General features: G+C 36.8%; 1 protein-coding gene across 5 annotated transcripts in view; it reads right to left on the bottom strand.

Annotated features, from left to right (window-relative positions):
* Window positions 1-16899, bottom strand: part of tnk2b (tyrosine kinase, non-receptor, 2b) — a 156277-nt gene that overhangs the window by 116552 nt on the left and 22826 nt on the right. Inside the window, exon 1 of one of the 5 annotated variants that reach the window (XM_067361961.1) lies at window positions 9765-9847. The exons of the other annotated variants lie outside the window; for them this stretch is intronic. The gene's annotated coding sequence lies outside the window, so the exon portion shown is untranslated. Of the gene's footprint in view, window positions 1-9764; window positions 9848-16899 lie in introns of those variants that run through there. 5 annotated transcript variants of the gene reach the window in all.

The raw sequence follows: 16899 nt of genomic DNA, 5'->3' as shown, positions 1-16899 counted from the left end.
GACAAACCAGATTCAAATTGCCCGGAAAATTCGTAAAGCAAAGAAAAACCATTTCTAGCTGATCAACATTATGAAAACTGGTAAAACCTTTAGGAACTTCAAAAGATAAAACAGCAAAATTCCTAATATTACTTCCAATATTTCCAAATTATGTTCATTTTCAGAGAGCAGGCCAATATCGTGACGATTATTTAAAATCAATCGAGAGAAGCAGATATCGTTATCGTGATAAAATACGATTAATCGTGCAGCCCTAATTTAATTTAATTTGACTTGACATTTGATATTCAACAGTATCCTTGACATTTATTCCACAGTGCTTTTGATCTGCCTGCATTGACACTATTCTTTAAAAGGAAAAATTATATACCAATTATCAATGTAAAGCTGCTTTGACAATCTGCATTGTAAAAAGCTCTATATAAATAAGGGTGATTTGACTTGAAGTGTTAATTGGACATTTTAACTTACTGCAATCAAATGCTTAGGCTATTCACAATATTCATTACTGTTTTCTCTGTTTCCTTTTTTTCCCCCTCTTTCTTTTTTGCTTTTTTAGGTACTTTGACATCAACCATGAACACGGCTCAAGAAACAAGGGAAAGTGTAGCCCACCACATTGCCAAGTGATTTGATATTGTCACCCTCCACAGTTGATTTTTACCCACATTTTATGGATGTTAATTTCAAACCCTGTTTTTATGAAATTGCACAAAACATTTTGTGAGTGTAAAAGCAAACTCTATAATTACGTTGTGGTTATGAAAATATAGTATAGTAGAGCTCAACTAAAGATGTATTTGTTGGCAAAATGGTAATGTTAGTAGCATTATACAAGTTGTATTTGGAATAAAAAGTATGTTTGATTCGGTGGAAAAACACTAACGTTAAAATCAAAGTCAGCCATGTCAGGCTTATTAATAGTCCCAAGCTTTACAAATCGATATGTATGCCAATTAAATTAAGGTTGTCATAACACTACTCTATGAAATTCTTACATTAAGGCATGCAGGCAGACCTAGCGGAGATGACTCCCTTCAGTCATGCACTCTCTTCCCAGGAGTGTTGCACGTGGTGTGAAGCCAGGAGGATAGAGGTTTTTTTTTTTTTTTTTTTTTAACTTTTTTCTGTTAATTATTACCATGTTGGGCTGCATGTCTATTTTTCTTAAATGCATCAACTCAGAATGCCTAATTTTGGCTTGATTGCTTGTGTTACATGAGAAAATATTAAATTAATCAGAAAACAGAATTCAATTTATGCTGCTATCAGATAATGGATCAGATGTTTTGTTAAGTACTGCGAGTGCAGGGCAGGTGTGGATTTACCAAACAGGACCTATGCAGGACTCTGAATTAAAGCAGAGTTCAGACTGCACGATTTTCAAAGTAGTCGAGTCACTGTTCTTTTCACACTGCATGACTATCTTGGCCAGCATTCAGTCGCTGCTGTGTTCAAACTGCACGATGGATCTGCGACAGAAGGTTTCACACTGCATGACTTTACAATAGGAAGAATCGTCGACAACTCTGTCTGGCACGCAAACTACGTTTCACAACCAAACACACGCGAGATGTGACAAGGAAACAACGCGATATCACGCATGCAAGACCGGAGTTAATAATAATAATAATAATAATAATAATAATAATAATAATAATAATAATAATAATAATAATAATAATAATAATAATAATATTATTATTATTATTAAAAACGGTAGCCTGCAAGAAGCTTGCAATACGAGCTGCCTGTGCGCTGATTTGCATCGAAAACAAGAAAAAGAAAAGAAGAATATGGAGGAGGAAATGGTTGGGGAGACTGTGGATTGTGTGTTCTGCAACGAGAGTTGGAGGTAAATAAATAACTTTTCAATGTGCTGCTGTTGCGGATGGTCAAGCAAATGTTTGTGCTTTGTTTCTGTTCGATATAATTGTAATGTTTATCTGAAACGAAGCCATGCTTGCTGATATTGTGGTCTATAACTCCTCCCCGAACTCCCCGCTGCTCTATATCTTGCTCTCTCATTGGCTGTCGGCCATCGCCGATGTAGTTTTCAGTCAGAACACTTTTCACACTGCAGGATTTTTAGCATGCCAAATATCTCGTGGGCGTCGGCGACTCTGTGATTCTCTCAGATCGCGTCTTTGCTCATTCACACTGCGTGATTGTCACTCGCGTGAACGAGCAACGATTTGCCTGTGATTTCGGGTATTTGTCTGCGATTTCTCAAAACCTGTCGGCGAGCCAAAATCGGGGCTAAAATCGTGCAGTCTGAACTCTGCTTAAGGCGCTACAGCAATGTCATGCCACGTTAAAGAGCACCAAAGTGGTATTTATTGTTTGGATTTCATAATAAAATGGACAGAATTTGAAATCTGAGGCTTTGTTTCATATCAAAAAGTAGCAAAGAGCAAAGCTTATTGCAATTTAATGGATTGGAGCCATGCTACAAATTTGTTCATTCATCAACTAAAAACGGCATCATCTAAAAGATTGATTCTTGGGATTCAAGAATTGACAATGGTTCATCAAAATTAGAAAATCAATTTGAAAGCTAAACTGTTTCATATCAAAAGTAACAACGCACAAAACTTATTGTGATTCATTGGATGGGGAGAGTGCTACAAATAATGTTTAGTGAAGTGTTGTTCACACATCAGTTGAAAACAGCACAGGTTAAAGATCAATTATTAGGATTTAAGAATGGATACTGGTTCATCAAAGTGAGAATCAAGTAAAATCGAGCCATGGTCACCAGCCATAGCCAGCACCCTCATGTTTTCGTCATTGCCTCCAACATTGCTGCATATATTTAAAATATTTATAATGCACTCCCTGTCAACTATTATGAAAAAGCCTGAGCTGATAGTATCACTCCTGCAGACTGCTGATTGTACTCTTGACGCCAATCTGTATGAATACACTTACACACCCACATACAGCTCAGGCCTTCTGGGAATGAGCACAGCATTGAATGGCTCACAGCATTTAAAGTTCATAAAGTTCATGCTGTAATTATCCCACTGAGACACCATTCAGCTGTGTTTACCATAACCTGGAGATATGGTCTCTGGTACCTGCGGGGGTGGGGGTGGGGGGGGGGGTTGTGTTGTGTGACCCATATTTGGTTTTGCCAAACCAAAATTTGTAAAAATAGATAAATAAATGAAATAATAATAAATGAAATAATAATAATAAATGAAATAATAATAATAATAAATGAAATAATAATAATAATAATAATAATCATAAAAAAAACAGCTGATAACTTTTACAACTTTGTTGTATACTGCAGCTTGCTAGGTTAAACAGGGTATGAGACAAAATAGAGAGAAAATCATCCACACATGTTTTTTTTAAAAAGTCAATTCAGGAACATTTTCTGATATTATTTTAACTCTTTCAAAGACTGGACTCTTGGAGTGGTCCCAATAGGCATCTGGTCTTTGATTAGGACCAGACAGAAGCCATGTACATGCAGATTTTGGTAGGTCATTTACAGATAAATTAACTACTTTGGATGAAAATTAAGGAGGGAATTTGCCAGCGAGACAATTAACACTGAAAATGTATGTGTGAGAACTAGACTTGGTTACACATACCTGCAGAAACTGAAAGTGAGAACTCTCTCTTGGCATTGTACACCATTCTCAATATCACTCTTTATCTAGCTCTGACACAAAGACCCCAAGCAGTGTCTTTCAACAAAGAATTCACATTACCCTACACTACTCAGCATCCATTATTTTAACTTTTGTGATGCACCGAACACACAGTGCTGAAAAATAAACTAAAAATTATTTTAAAAAATGATTTGAGAGGCAAGCGGGTTAAATACTAGTGTTGCTAGTCGACAATTGAAATACTAGTCAGCACAACTCCTGTATGTCACTGCAATCATCCTTACTTTGACTGCAATCCTCATCCATCAAAACTTTACTAGCGAGATGCTGGTTAGCATTATCCAGCCGAGAAACAGTTTGCATATCATCTGCCCATACAGCAGTGGGATGTTTCGACATTCCTTTCAGACAGGAACAGCGCGATGTGGGAGGGCTCGCGCACTTCAAAAATGACAGAATATGACAGAGGCTTTGTGTTTTAAAGTGAAAGACACTGGAATGAATAATTCTCAATCCCATCTCTGATATAATCAGCATGGACTTTTAAGATCATCTAATTGCATAACGTAAATTATTTTATGATGCAATTTCACATGGTTCAGTAATTTTTTTGCGTTAAATTATTTTAACACGTTAAAGATTTTGAATTAATCGCATGCGTCAAAGCGTTAATGTTGACAGCCCTAGTTTATAAGCAACTGAAAAAAGCACAAATGTCAGGGCATGTCAAAACTACTCTAAAATTAGTCTCAGACCCCAGAGGGTTAAGTCATTATTTCGACATATGTCAAAATAATGACTTGATATCTTGAAATAAATTAAGTCGTTATTACAACATATCTTGTTATTATATATCAAATTGAAAAAAATACGTGCCAATTCAACATCTTTGCCACGATCGCCGCGGGTTCGAATCCGCCTTTTTCCGAGCTTGCTCTTCAGAAAGGCATTTATTTTCAATAAAAATTTAAATGTTCTAAAAGTGGAAATAAACTGCCTAACAGGGATGCACGGTATACTGGTACTGGAAAAATACCGGTATATATTGTATTTCAAACGGTAAAATCATGATTTTGTTCATTTCGGTATATGTTGCTCTTCCGAAGTTCACCACTAGGTTGCAGTGTGCTACCCAAACTGTCATGAAACCAGCAAATGTGACAACACTGAGTAACAAAATGGATAAAGCAGTTAGATCTGGTCATGCAATATGGCCAAAACTAATTAATAATGAGAGCAGAAGACATGAAATTTGGAATTACTTTGCTTATAAAATTGATGAAGAACCATCAAACCTTGCCAAGCATCTGTCACTTGCCCATCCCAGACCTGTCAACCTTGGAGTACCAGTTTGACAATTAAAAATTTTACTACACCTGCTCAAAAGCATTTTTTTAATTCATGATTAATCTTGCATTGCATAATGTGTGCTTATACAAACCACAAGTAAATCACATTCATATATTTAATAAGGACAAAAGTTTTTGTTTGCAATTTCAAGAAGGCTATATTTACATACAACTAACCTGACAGTTGAGTCGTTCATACAGGTTTTGTAATGAAAACTAGTCTACAATTAATAAATATTATTATATTATTAAATAATATAATTATTATTAACAACAACAACAACAACAACAACAACAACAACAACAACAACAACAACAACAACAACAACAACAACAACAACAACAACAACAACAACAACAACAACAACAACAACAACAACAACAACAACAACAACAAATTTTAAACCAAACACAGCAATTTTCATTTTACCTCTCTGTTTGCGCACGCGTTTGTGTTTATGAGAGAGGGCTCGCGCAGCATTGAGACAACAGTCATGTTAAATGCTTAAGTAACTAATGTGCTAGTTTTCATACAAAATAAGTAGGCTATGTAACATAATTAGTTACTTTAGTTAGCATTAACAATAACGCAACACATGTAGGCTATATGTGACACTGTCCCATAAAATACATGTTTTACCGCTCTATTTATTACAATGATTTTATGTATAATAGAGTTTTAATTGGTTTACATGTTTTTTATAGTCCATTTTATTCCTCTCAACTATTTAATGTGTGTATGTCTTTAAATGAGTCTGGGTCTGCCTGTCATGTGACTGATCACATGACAGGAATAAGGAAGTAGGCCAGCATAAAGGAGGCAGCATGACAAACAATCAACCCCATTACAAATTTTTCGCTGCATGTCGCTAGTCTCCTACTGTGAAGTCGCTTGTAGGCGTTCCTAGTGCTGTCGCTCTAATGTCATTAGTAGACTGCACATCTGATCATATCTATAGAAAATGCAATCACAAATGATATATAAAACTAAGAAATCATTCTAATTTGACAAGGAATTAGGTTTAAAATAATTAAAAGTAATATTCTGCTGTTGTAGAGTGTTGTGACTGCAGAGCTCGGTGCATTAAATAATTAACTAGATTAACGATCTGTCTATCAACAAATTAAACTCACTCATACTGTCAAAAATACTAAAATGTCATTCGAATTTGACAAATAATCAATATTCTTGTCCCTAATAATAAACAATGCAGGGGAAACTGTAATATGAACTGCAGCAGTGCTAAATTGCTCACAGCATCATATAATAACACAAAATGTATGAATCAAACTCACAAGACTGCCGACCGTTTCTTTTCCACACATCATTTAATTATATCCATGTATGTACAGTTAAATCCGGAACTATTCCTGTCTGTCTTGCCTGCACTCGAGACGGTGACGTGCGCTCCAGAGAGATTCATTCCTATTGGCTGTCGCTCGCGAAATTCGCTCCTGATTTGCATAAAGTTGAAATATCTGAACTTTTGTAGCTTGTCTCTCGTCGCTTGACACGCCTACATTCCGTCGCCAACGGTCACTGTCGCTCTTGTTGCCCAAAAGTCGCCAGCGCTCCATTGAAATGAATGGGATCCTGTCGCTTTGTCGCTGGCGGTGTGAACGGGGCTTAAGTTTTCTAGTTTTATTGTGTTGTTTTAAGTTCCATGTGGAAATTGTAAATACTTTATTCACTTAATTCACTTATAAAAATTATTCACTTATAAAAATTCACTTATAAAAATTATTCACTTAATTTCTGTTGTCTATCTCATCTTTTTAAACACTCCAAACCTCTCACACAGTTTAATCTGACCCCATTTTAATACATGTAAAATCGACCGATAGGGCCGATCGTTACAATGTTTCTCAACACTGAGAATAAATAAATAAACGCCTGTTTCTCCAGACTCGTGCTTGTCACACATCACAACATTTTCATAAATCAGCGATTTCAATTTTATTTAGATTTGTTGTTCAACATTACTTGTACATTTTATACTTGTTTACCTTAAGGTGTCAAAAGTACCATGACTGCTGTATTTTCCTCGATTGAGAAATTCAGTCACAGACGGCGGCCGCGGGAGTGGATGGAGGGATCGAGCGGGATTTTGTATTGCTGTCGATTTGCAGTCTTTTTTTATTGATAGGCTGTACGCATTTGTCAATCATCCCCTCTTGCTATTTAGGGAAATGAACCAAGCGCTCAGATTGGTCGAACTCTTTTGCTGGATTTGAGTACTAGGCGTGCACAGAGGAGTCACCGGGTTTTTGCGTAGTATAGAATGACAAATCGTACCAGTGTACAAAATGCGTATGTTGGCAGGTTTGCCATCCTGACTTGTACAAGACGTAAGAGATCGACAGGTCAGTGCATCATTAAAATGATCTAATGTAATAAAGACATACTACTGAATCAACAGACTTTATGCAGGTAAGCAAGCAAGGACAATAGTGAAACGGAGCGCCTTTTACTAGACAGAGCCGTAGTTCATAGACAAGCCACGCAATATCGCGTTCATTATCGCAGGCGATTCATCTGCGATATGAACGCGATATTGCGTGGCTTTTCAGTGATCTACGGCTCTGTCTATTAAATGCCGCTTCATTTGAAAGCAGGTGATGGCGATTTAGCGGTAATCAGGGAACCGGCTTTACTGACGAAATGCGCGTGAGAATAGCATGCGATTAATCGTGCAGCCCTACCAGACCAATGTCATTATTTTCATTATTAAACACTTGAAGTCTGTATAATTCATGAACACAACTTCATTCTTTATAAATCTCTCCAACATAGATGTTAGCCATAGAGCACTATGGAACTCATTCAGAATCAAATGTAAACATCCAAATAAATAAGACTTATATTACATCTTGTGAAAAAGGTTTCTAGGGCACCTTTAAGTTTAGGTAGGTCTAAGTAGTATTCAGGTACAGAAATGCCACAGAAATTGAATAAAGTAATCAAAGTAATAAAATGTAAAATAACACTGGATAGTCAGTCACTGTTATTACATTAAACAGGTAAATCCTTACGATTTAAGTTACAAATGTTATTTGACAGACAGCAACATGTAACCTATATTAGGTTTCACAGATCAGATATAGCTACTATTACACATGCAATTGGTGTTGTCACGGTACCAAAATTCCAGTAGTCGGTACCAATATCATAATTTTTACGGTTCTCAATTTCAGTACCACAGCAAAATCTGTTGGAACTATTTTACCATTCAGTGCTCGTGTATGCGCCAAGAACAGCTTCATCTCGGCCAGTGCTTCGGGGATTTGCCGCTGGCTCTTATAGTGGTTAAACATGAGACATAATTAAGTTTGAGTACATTAAACGGGCAATCTTTGGTCTTATTAATCTATTATTTGTTCCAGAGCAAGTCGAATTGTGCCGTTTAATTTGATAATTACCATATTGGCTACAACTAGACGGGACATATCAGACAAAGACTTCTCCACTTCATCTTCTTGTTCCCTTTAAATACATACCCTTTATAGACTGTGTTTTTTGAGTAAATTTTTTTTTTCTTTTTTCAAACATCAGATCTTTATTTACCTTTCCATTGCATAGACAAGATGACCAAACTGCATCACTGCATGTGTGTGTTTGTTTGTTTGTTTGTGTTTGTTTGTTTGTGTGTATATTATAATACATATATACACATACATACATACACACATAAACATACACACCTCAATGAAATACATTTTGAAATTTAAAAAAAAAAAAAAATGCTCAAACATCCATTTTGTAACAGACATGCGTGTTTATTTTAGATATTCCTTCAGTGAAATGACACAACAGCCTGTAAAACTATGAAATAAATATCGGTAAATAATGGTAACCTAAATAATATGAAAGTTAAATATTTTTTTAAAAACCTTTCGTTTTTTATTTCCACACAAAGATGCGTCATATAGCCTACCACTCTGCTCTTTGAGAAGGATGTGGGACACAAGCAGCATTCTTCTCTTTAATATCTTCATGTTATCTCCTGATGTTACAAGTATCTGACACTTCTTGTAAAAGGTCCGGGGCCATATTCACAAAACATTTTATCTTACCACTAAGAGTTCTCCTAAATAGTAGTAAAAGTTCTTAGCCAAGAGTTTTCTCTTTATACTTATTCACAAAGCTGCTGAGACAAACTTTTACTAAAGAATGGAGAAGTCTTAAGCTAAGAGTAAGGGCGGGGTTGACCTCATTGCTATGGATGATGTCAACACACTAACTATGTCCACAGTGATTGGCTAATGGGGGAGGAGTCTCTGTCAGCAATTTAATCATAGAAATATGTAGAATGAGGTAACATGTTGCCATATGGCAACATTTGTATTTTAAAGCCTTTATGTGAATATTCAAAGAAATATTTTTTTTTAATAAAAATGAATATATATTGAAATAAAGATTTTAAAATGTAGGCTAAGTGTCACGAATTAAACTAGTATATTTTCAGTTAATTGTCAGCCTCTTACATGTCTGTGTCTCGAGAGATTGCAGAATTCAAGTGACAAATTATGCTTTATAAACAAAGGTTTTGGAGGAGCGCGTTCAAATGGTCTTTCTAATCAGCTCAAGTGGAGGTATATAAAACCAGCATCTGCTGGTTAAGGTAGGTTTTGAAGCTGGTATGTTGGTTTGAGCTGGTTTATGCTGGTACTATGCTGGTCCGAAGCTGGTCCAGAAGCAGCATGGGACCAGCATAGGAGCTTCAAAACCTACCTTATAGCATATGCCATTTTTTTTTAACAGGGTATACACAGATGAAAGCCAACTCACCTTACCTTGACAGTTTTCTGCATCCCTCTGCCACCCCATTCCTCACTCTCAGCTGGGATACGGGGCAAACTCTTGAGTCTGCCTTGAGTCTCTCACGGAGGAGCTCCGGAGGCATAAAAGGAAGAGCGACGACAGTGAAGGAACAGAGAGGACCAGGCCTGGATATTATTTTATGTTTTATTATGTTTGTGTGGCCGGCAGACATCCACGAGGGTCTGCCGGCATTACTTTTGCTTTGTATTTGTTTATTTATATATTAAAGTTTTGTTGAACGTTCGCCGGTTCCCGCCCCCTCCTTCCCGTACATACGAACTGTGTAACACTATTTCTTTTGTAAACAAAGCATTGTGCCTCACTCGTGTCATATTCAAGTAAATACTGCCACAACCCTATCAGTGGGTACCGAATATACCTGGATTCTCGGTACTACAGGTACTACAGAAATGCTGGTATCTTCACATTTTCAAAATGTCAGTACCGACTTTGTACCGAAGTACTACATGCAATGACGCATACTATTGCCCCATTTAAATTCATGTAAGACATAATTATGTGAATACTCTCTAAGACCAACATTTTGACATCATTTTGTGTGTGTTTGACCGTTTAGGGAAAAACAACTCAATTTGAAATGCGTGAGCTCTTTACAGGCAGCTTATGTGTGCGTTGTTGGGAGCTCTTTGAGAGACGGTTTTCTTTGCGCTTATACCAAGTATTACTGTATGATATAAAATCGCTTGGATTTTCAATTTGGCAAGGTTTAAAAAGACATGGGCAAGTGATTTCCATCAGCTGTCCCAAAACACGCATGAGAGTATTGTATCACAGCGTGCCGCTCACTTTTATAGTGCAGACGCTATGTCTTTTGAGTCCAAAAGCTATTTGCTCATTTTGAGATAGAGAGGGAAGAAATTCTCACAAGAATGTTTTCAAATTACTGATTTGAAGTGATATGTTGATTAATTTAGTAATAAACATTAGTGTGGTAATGATTTAATATTCATATCTCGGTGTTAGATTGTGGTACCATACCGAAGCCAAAATTGTGGCATCAAGCAATCCCTACTGCCTAATGAGTGTTTAATAATATTAATCGTATTTTTTGTGTAGGATTAGGGGAAGGTGTTGGGCAGGGCTTAATTTTTTTATAAAATTAAAAAAAATAAAATAAATAAAAATAAAAAAAAAAAATCGTTCCACTCCGATGAATACTAATGACAAAAAAAAAAAAAAAAAAAAAAAAAAAAAAAGACATGCATGTCTAAAGAAACGTTGAAATGTCAGGTTTTAAAATGTGCAAGTCAAATTGAAAACAAACATTCTGTGTTTATGTAATCTGTATGAAAAGAGAGCCATGTCAGAAGTCCAAGATTCAGCTCATTACCCGCTAATGCGGCCACGCCCACGGAGCCAACGCTATTCAGACGCAAATTCAGAGTCAATACTTGTATGCATTGTCTCAATCGTGTATTTATTGTCTTGAAGTGTTTATCTGGATGTTAAAGCCATGGTTAGTGATCTCTAGAAGACATGTCGTTAGTTCCTAGTTCCTTTTCTTCTTTATATGAATTTGTGGCCTAAAGGTGTACAGAGCGCCCTCCGGCTGCAAGTATGAATTGAAAACACAGTATCCAGCACTCATAGGGATGACAATAAATATTTCTTCTCAGTATAGAAAATTGACAAATATATAAGAATCCATCAATATTTCTCCAAATGTGCATGCTTTTAAGCTAAAAGCCTATATGAAATGCCATAGAGGTAACAATTGTTCAGACACTTTGCATCACAGATATTTTAAAGAATATAATAGAATACCATTTGGTATTATTTTAAATTGTAATAATATTTCACAGTATTCAAGGTCAAGGTCAAGGTCAAATTTATTAGCCATTTCAACAATACAGTTGATAGGAATTTGTCTTGGTATGCTCACATAATTAACAACAATACAGCGACATGAACACACATACACAGACAGAACAACACATATCACGTATTAAGTGTGTCAGCTGGTTTGTGGCCAGACCATAAAGTACTTAGTGCAAGCCACACAGTCAAGAAACAGTCCACAAGTTTTACCCTAAGTCAAACATTCAAGCATCAAGCCGTGTTTAAGTATCGTATAGCTTGGAGATAAGTGCTGTCTCTGAAACATGATGTTCTACTAGTGATACTTCTGTACCTCTTCCCTGATGGCAGAAGAGTAAACAGGTGATGTGCTGGGTGGCAGGGGTCATTGGTAATGTTTCTCGCCTTTCTAATAATTCTGGTGACATAATGTGAGGCTATGGTAGGCAGACTGCAGCCAATGATCTTGGAGGCTCTGCGCACTACTTTCTCCAGCTGGTGCTTATCATGACTGGACGCGTTGCCATACCAGGACAGGATAGAGAAGGTCAGCACGCTCTCTATAACGGCTCGATAGAAATGAGTCATGCCTTCCTGGCAAACCCCAAATTTCCTCAATTGACGGAGGAAAAAAAGTCTCTGATGAGCTTTACCTACAAAGAGACTAATGTTCAGGTCCCATGAGAGGGACTGATGTATGGTAGTACCCAAGAAGCAGAAGGAGGAGACCCTCTCAACAACCTGGCCATTGATGAAGAGAGGAAGGTGCTGGACTGTCCTCTTCCTAAAGTCCACTATCCACTATTGCTGTTTATGATGAGCTGAGACATTATTACAGAGGGTTTTTTTTCACAGCCTACCTGACTGAAAGGCCTCATTAATATGCAAGTCATTTCAGGTCATTATGTGATTCTTTTGTCTTCTCAGGTGTAAATGGCCCATTATTCAGGACCTCCACGCATACTGTGTTTCTTGACAAAAAGTGTCTTACAAAAACTATATCAATATATTGTTTTATATTGTAACACAATAAAATACTCCACAAAATTAACAGAATAAATGTCAAACCAAAGTGCATTATACCAGAAACCCAAACCACAACCCCTACAATAAATACAATAAATTATATATATACACACACACACACAAAGATGTATGTGTGTTGGAATAGTCCGTTTCAGTCCAATATACAGTATGAGTGTATGTGTGTGGGTGCGTTGAATCGGCCTCATCGGAAAGGCTTTGAGTCCGGGAGCTTGATGTGCGATGTCCTGTACAGTATCCGGTGAACGGTGAAATAAATCCAAAGGGTATTATTTCCACAACGGGATAACCAGTCACAGACGACGACAACGTAGTGTAGAGCGATCGATCGCTTAATCCACCATACAATGAATGAGAGCGTCCTCTCTTGGACACCGGCAAACCGGCTATTTTTATTGGAAGTGACAATCAGCTGTCTGACTCCCTGACGTCACGGGGATTCCCTGGATCTTCCCGACAGAAGTCTAGCGTGAGTAAAACGGGAACACAAACACATTTCCGGGCAATACAACACAGGGGAAAACATATATACAAAACAGCTGTACTTATATTATTAATTAGGATAATTCACAGCAGTATAAATATTCCCCTATTATGTGGCCACGCTACAATATGAAGGAGTAGGCAGCAACATTTTTACATAATTCTGAAGCAAAAACTCTAGTCTACAACCTCCAATACCCAGAAGTCTTGTGAACAGATTTAATATACTTTTTTTGGCCTTATTTCAGTGACTTAAGTTTTTTGTTTTTTCAATAACCACGCTGTGATGATGAATGCATAGGTCATCATCACGTGAACATTAGTTCACTGTATTATTATTTATTTATTTAGTTATGTTTTGACATGGGTTTGCATATGTTTATTGTATTTACATGTCAGTCTTGCATTTCTAATTTCCTGGCTGGTCTTGTATTTGGGAAGTGAATTTCTCCAATTACTCGAGTGGTTATACCATTTTCTAAAGTGGGGAGAGATGTGTGAATACTATGATTTGTGTAGATTTTTCTTTTGTATTTGTATGTTTTTGCTGGTTGGTATTATTATTGAAAGGTAAGAAATTGCTTATGTATTTGTTATTTAATGAATCTGGAGTGAAGCGTTACGTGTGAAATCTTTCCCTGTTCCCTGCGAGTACGGGAACATGTTTGTCTGATGTGAGACTCATTTTTGTATTACAAAGAATTGTTAGTGTCCGGTTTTGCTGCTCCCAGCATTTTCTTTTGTATTTGTGTTGAATTTATTTATTTAGGTGTATTTTGGTTGGCTGCACCTGCTGGTGAAAGGCGTATAAAAAAAAAATAAAATAAAATAAACACAGCTGGCGTTAGTAAAAACTTGTGCTTCTACTTCCTTGGCTGCTCGACAACACGCTACATGACACGCATAAACATTATTCCTTCAAAAATACGTACATACATGTTCCTCACATATTATTGTAGCCTAGTTTGTGCTGAATACAGTGTAATGACACTTTTGTCATTTATATGTTTATGAACAAAAGAAAAAAGCACAAATGTCAGGGCATATCAAAACTTCTCCAAGCCCCATATTCAGCCTCAGACTCCAGAGGGTTAAAACGAACCCTGGTGCGATTGCTCAGTTAGTGCAGTTCATTTGAACATATGTGAACACTGCCATCCAAACCCTGGTGCATATCAAACAAGCGGACCGAGACCGCTGAAAAGATGGGTCTCGGTCCGCTTCCAAACAAACTCTGGTGCGGTTCGAATGATATATGAACGCAACATGGACCAAAGACATGTAACCGAACCAAAAACAGAAAGACAAGACCCTAAAAAGGATAGAATCCTCACGCATGTCGGTTTTTCTTGTCATAGTCGCGAGTTTGCCCATCACAGGCATTAGACGTGCGTCTTCACGCAGCAGATCATTTGTGTGTGGCGGATGGATTCCCGCCGGTGTTTTGACTACTTTACACATTTTATAAGCTCTTCACAACTTCCCAGCTGGCCAAAATACAATCACATGCAGGCTACGCACCGCTATGCTAACACAACGAGCGCATTTACCTCAGCAAACAGCATTGTTTTGGATGTTCGGGAAGTTCCGTCTCAAAATAGGCAATACGTCATAAAATTCAACCAATCAGGTTGTGAATGTATCCCTATGCCTTAAGGTTCGGTATCTTTTGTTTCGGTGATAAAATTGCCAATGTGAACGCTAACCGGACCAGGACTAAATTTCTCTTTTAAATTTTTTTCTTCTTTGGTCCAGACCAAATGAACCAAACGAACCGAACTACAAGTGTGAACGCACCCTAAAATTAACAGTTGGACTATTCAAGCTATATAAACGTCAAGCCAAAACTAATTTTAAAAAAAACTCTCTTTTCTTTTTTAACACCATTCCAGCTTCTATTGCTATATTCAAGGTGAGAAACGGGTTTATTTATTGAAAATAAAACTAAATAAGAAGCAAAACAAATTAACTTAAAGTGAATCTGTAGCCTACCTTTCTCATTCGGCACAAATCCAACCGTTTTCATTTTTCAAGACGAATGCTAAACCATTACAACTGCTCAATTCAACAGAATTGAATTGAGCAGTGTAACGTTTGGTTGATTGTATTTTATTTTAATATTTAACAGCTGCAAGATAGTAAGCAATGCAAGAATTTGTGTGCGCGTTCGTGAGGCGCCGGCGCAACCACTGGTTTTGTTTTCCATCTATAAGACTGTAAACTGTCTCCGTAATTTATGGTCATACAGGTAAAAGCAAGACATCATTCATAGATTTACAAAAGACACGCAGAATATCGGTTTCCTTTTCTAGAACTTGAGTGTGCCACAATGAACCACTTTTGTTTTGTTAATCTGTAGACCTAATTATTTAAGTGAAATATTTTGCATAGCCTATAGGCCTAAATATTCCCTTTTATTTTATGTAGGTAGACCTAATTTTCTCCGTTCACAGAAGTGCTGCAGACACATGATGTGACGTTGAAAATTGTACCATCCTGCAATTTTCGCTGGTTTCAAAATGCACAACAAGCTGCATTTTACTTGCCATTCATTTTCACTTAAATGTAGGCCTAATACTTGACGGTTGGTGACATCATAAGAAAAACTAATGCATTGCCATTGTGACTAACCTATGATGACTTGACAGTTGAGAATGAGCGCATCAGCATGGGCATTTCACTTGTTGGATGCGTCAGATTTGCATAGGCTGTACTATTTGAATTTGTGATTTGTTGACTGCCAAATCAAAATATTAAACGGAACAATAAAATAATGTCATTAACCGGTTAAAGGCCATTTCAAATTAGTGTTTCTGTTCAGAACAATTAAATTTGATTTTGTTGTTTCAGTTTGTGGTTACGTTCCGGTCAAAATTTCGTTCGTTTCCGGTTTTCGTTCCTTGAACCAGTTCAGAGCCCTGGCCTTTAGCCCCAACAGCAGATGCGCTTTTCACTCCAAATACCATACATTTACATATTCTTCCATTATTGAAAATAAATCCAAATTTTGATACCGTCAAACCTCCTCCATATTTTACCTCGGTATACAGTATTACTGTGGATAATTAAAAAAAAATATGACGTCACCAAACTGTTGGCTTGTGCCTAAACCGTTCTAGCAAACACTAATACTGAAACAATAACAAAATAACATGCACAACAATATTAACTTATTAGCAACAAATATCAGTTTATAAAAAAGTGCAAATACAACAGTCAAACAGAATTAAATTAACAGTTTGTGCAGAGACGCGCACACAAATCAATTAAATTAAATCACACGGCCCGAACAACTTTTAATAACAAAGAGCAGCTTATAAAAAAAGTGCAAATAGACCCACAGTCAACCAAAGTTTAATTATAATAAACATCCATATTATGAAAATTATTGCAAAGCAATAGGCCTAAATAAAAACTTCTTTCCAATCTTTTTTCCAATATCGTTTTTAACGAAAACCAAATAAAAATACCTGAATCAATTAAATAAATAAAAATAAACAGTGCGAATAGGAACGAATGGCAAGTGGCATCAAATCTAGTCAAGATTTTTCGCTAGAAACGCCTGGATCGCAAACCGCTACTGCAACATTATTTGCACTAATCAATATTACTACATAAATTTATCCACTAACCATTCAGAAACGTCCAGCTTCATTCTCAGCAGATCATTTTCCAATGGACGCTTTCCCTTTTGTACTTAGTTGTTTTCCCAAAGGCCCCTATTATTGTCGGCTGCGTACTGGCAGTGGACCTAGAT

The sequence above is a fragment of the Chanodichthys erythropterus genome, chromosome 16, assembly GCF_024489055.1.
Source record: "Chanodichthys erythropterus isolate Z2021 chromosome 16, ASM2448905v1, whole genome shotgun sequence".
Classification (NCBI taxonomy): Eukaryota; Metazoa; Chordata; class Actinopteri; order Cypriniformes; family Xenocyprididae; genus Chanodichthys; species Chanodichthys erythropterus.
The sequence above is the reverse complement of the archived record's forward strand: the minus strand, read 5'-3'. Positions and strand labels throughout refer to the sequence as shown.